The sequence below is a fragment of the Tenrec ecaudatus genome, chromosome 5 (genome assembly GCF_050624435.1).
Source record: "Tenrec ecaudatus isolate mTenEca1 chromosome 5, mTenEca1.hap1, whole genome shotgun sequence".
Classification (NCBI taxonomy): domain Eukaryota; kingdom Metazoa; phylum Chordata; class Mammalia; order Afrosoricida; family Tenrecidae; genus Tenrec; species Tenrec ecaudatus.
Genome location: NC_134534.1, coordinates 22,266,402 through 22,270,493, shown reverse-complemented (window position 1 = coordinate 22,270,493; position 4,092 = coordinate 22,266,402). Strand labels below are relative to the sequence as shown.

The window sequence follows — 4,092 nt, the reverse complement described above, 5'->3', positions numbered from 1 at the left end:
TCTGGGATTTGATTTCTTCATCTGGAAAAATAGGAGAATACTGCAGACTTTCCAAGATTGTTCTATATATTACATGAATACTTGTGTAAAAAAATGCTTTGCCTAATGCTAGGAACTGAGAGATTATTCATTCGATAAGCAGTGGAGAGTTTTCTAGTTCCTTCAATCGTCCGAGAAATGAAATATCAAGATACGGCAAATGACTATCAAACATTCAACTTTCAGCAACACCGGCAAGTAGCTGGATCTCCTAGATGCCCCACGCTGACAATAGCTTGCTCTATCTTCACTTTGCTCCAACTCGTATTCTCTCTCCCGCAAGCAGCCCACAGGGAACACCCATAGCACTCACCTTTTCTTTTCTCTACAGTCACCTGTTCCTATTCAATCACTGTCTACTCCCAGACCATCTCCAGTCCTTGAGTTTCTTTCTAGAGAATGCTAGTTGCCTAAACTTGATACATTGTACTCTTTTGAACAAAGTATGTGCTTTGTTCCATCTCAGAGTCCCATCCTACCAACACAGCCACTCTTCTCCTGTACTAAAGAAAAAGTCAAGGATGCATTTTCTTTCGGCAAGTTAACTACATGTAACATACAGAAAATACATCTTAAGACTGTGGATTCGACCCTAGCTCTACCACTCCCCTGCAATTGCCCCTTGAAAAAAGCCTTCTCAGCTGACAGCAGTATTTCTGCTCTCTGGCAGAACTTATTTGGAGGATGTGCATGTGCTAACTTGTGGTAGAGCTTTAATTCTGAGCCCCACATTTGCAGAAGGCTATGATTAGAGTGGAAACTCTGAATCGGTTTCTGACTCCCCACGGCCTCCACTGAATTATTTCTCAGTCTTTAACCAGCCACAGAAATAGCTTTGCCCTCAATCAGCATACATTAGAAAGTGGATTACCCTGACCATTTTAGCCAGTCCAAGAGGGGTACTCTAGACTTTAGGGACTTGTCTGAGTGTGCCCTTGTTGGAAATTGGGGGCCTAGGGTAGTCATGAATCATATCCTGCATGCCTTGTTGGAGAGCCCCTGAAGCAATACTGTAAGCCCTTCCGTCTAGAATAATGTACCAGTCCCAGTCATGGTCCCATTCCTGCATGTGTAGTTTGACCTGCAACTGTGAATCCTTCATCTGCCATCATCATGCTTTTGTGGGTGTGCTCTGTATTGTTGTTAGGTGCCATCGAGTTGGTTCTGACCCATAGCGACCCTGTGCACAACAGAATGAAACATTGCCTGGTCCTGTGTTATCCTCACAATTGTTCCTAGACATTAGCCCATTGTTAACAGGCACTGTGTCAATCCATCTCTGGGGGGACCTTCCTCTTTGTCCCTGCCATACTCTGTATTGTTGCTTACATTCTGAGCACCCACTTTGCAGAAGGCTATGGATGGCGGTGAAAGCTTACAAGCCCTTTATAGAGTTCTCCAGTGGGTTAAGCCTCCATTGAATTCCTTCTGGCCATTAACCCGATCTGTAAACAGGTAGAGTTCATTGCAAAGTGTATTAACTCCACCCTCCTTCTCTGTCAGTTTGTACTGTGGTGTCTTGTGTGTGCTGTAATGCTGAAAGTTATGTCACTGGTAGTTCAAATACTATCAGGCTCACCCAAAGTACATAGGTTCGAGCGCAGCTTCCAGACTAGGAAAAGAATATGAAGAAGGAAACGTTGTCCACTTCTGAGAAATTAGCCACTGAAAACCTTATACATAACATCAAAACATTGTCAGATATGAAAAGCCGTATGAATAAAAGCAGAATACTGACAGGGCGCAAGATGATGAGCCCCTCAGGTCAGAAGGCACTCAAAATATGGCTGAGGATGCGCTGCCTTCTCAAAGTACAGTCACCATAATAAGCCTGCTGGAGTAAAGCCTGACGGAACACAACATACAATGGAAAGAAATAGTTGCAAACATCAACTAATAATTGGAACTCAGAATGTATAATGTGTGAACATAGGAGGTCATTAAAAATATAGGTCAGTTGAGGAGCCATGGCCAACCAACTGAGTGAAGGGGCCATTGCGGCCATCATGCAGCAGGGAGATGCATCCATAAAACTTGTCCTCCAAGTCATTAACATCTGTCCCATTATCACGGGGATTAGTCCACTCCGCTACCGGCTGCTGATGAGTGACAGTGTGAACACGCTGTCCTCGTTCTTGTTGGCCACACAGCTGAACCCTCTGGTGGAAGAAGAACAGTTGTCCAGCAACTGCAGTTGCCAGATTAACCGGTTTATTGTGAACACACTCAAAGATGGAAGGAGAGTTGTTCTTTTTTGATGGAGTTGGACGTTTTGAAGTTGGCCGAAGCAGTTGGGATAAAGATAGGCAATCCAGTACCTTACAATGAAGGTCATGGTCAGCAGCAGCAAGTAGTCCCTGTTCCTGTCTCAGCAGCCAGTCTACCAATCAGCAAACCCCAGCAACAGAATGGGTATTCAGGAATGGGTTCCACTGCATGTAAGGCTTACGGTGCCTCCAAGACCTTTGGAAAACCTGGTGGAGGTACCAGTCTGGAGAGCACTCCTGGGGGCACACAGGCCAAAGCGGTGCCCACTGCCAGCCTCACTCCTTACCAGTCCAAGTGGACTATTTGCGCTTGTGTTACCAACAAGAGTCAGATTCATACCTGGAGCAATTCTCGAGGGGAAGGAAAGCTTTTCTCTATAGAAATGGTTGATGAAAGCGGTGAAATCCAAGCCACCACTTTCAATGAGCAAGTGGACAAGTTCTTGCCCCGATTGAAGTGAACAAGATTGCTAATGAACAATTCACAGCTATTGAAAATGACTGAGATGACCTTCAACAATGAGACGTCTGTCCTGCCCTGTGAAGATGACCATCACTTACCCACAGTTCAGTTTGATTCACAGGGATCGGGGACCTAGAGAGCAAACCCAAAGACTCACCTGTGGACATCATTGGGGTCTGCAAGAGCTATGAAAATCATAGTGAGGCCCAACAACAGAGAGATCTCGAAGAAAAGTATCTACTTGATGGACATGTCTGCGAAGGTGGTATCTGCTACTCTGTAGGGAGAAGATGCGGATAGATTTGATGGCTATCAAAGGAGCCAGAGTGTCTGATTTTGGTGGACGGAGCCTCTCAGTGCTGTCTTCAAGCACTGTCATTGTGAATCCTGATATCCCAGAGGCCTAGAAGCTTCATGGTTGGTTTGACTCAGAAGGACAAGCCTTAGATGGTGTTTCCATCTCTGATCTAAAGAGTGGTGGAGTCAGAGGGAGCAACACCAACTGGAAAACCCTCTAGGAAGTCAAGTCGGAGTACCTGGGCCAGGGGGACAAGGCAGACTACTTTAGCACCGTGGCCACCGTGGTGTACTTCGCAAGGAGAGCTGCATGTATCAGGCCTGCCCGACTCAGGAGAGCAACGAGAAAGTGATTGACCAGCAGAACGGCCTGTACCGCTGTGAGAAATGTGACAGCGGGTTTCCCAACTGCATGTACCGCCTGATCCTGTCGGCAAATATTGCAGATTTTCTAGAGAACCAGTGGGTGACGTGTTTCCAGGAGTCTGCCGAGGCCATTCTTGGGCAGAGCTCTGCTCACCTCGGGGGGTTAAAAGAGAAGAGTGAATAGGCGTTTGTGGAAGCTTTCCAGGATGCCAACTTCCGGTCATTCCCATTCAGGATCAGGGTCAATCTAGAGACCTACAACTTTGAGTCTCAAATGAAGGCCTCTGGTGGATGTGAAGCCAGTGGACCACCGGGAAAATGGCAGAAGGCTGCCTGTGAACAGGAAGAATGCCATGCCCATGCAGTGGCACGGGGAGGATGGTGCTGACTGGGCAGAGGTTTGCAAATAATAAAGAGCTGAGGTGAAATTGATTTCTTTCCACCCCATGTGACAATTGCACATTAACCGCACAGTGCAGGCTTCCCCTTCATGGTGGACCGAGCAGTTTCCTCTTCTGTGTGGAGCCAACTGGTGGGAGCGCAGTGAGCACTTGGATGGCAGGAAGCCATCTCAGGAGACCTTGGGGATCAGCCAGTAGATGCTGGCACCAGTCAATTTTATAGAAATTTTGATATCTTTAGCAGGGATTATGTCACACG

At 46.7% G+C, this 4,092-nt stretch overlaps 1 pseudogene; it reads left to right on the top strand.

Moving 5' to 3' along the window:
• The first annotated feature begins 2,005 nt into the window (after positions 1-2,005).
• Positions 2,006-3,842, top strand: LOC142448604 (replication protein A 70 kDa DNA-binding subunit pseudogene; annotated as a pseudogene).
• The last annotated feature ends 250 nt before the right edge of the window (positions 3,843-4,092 follow it).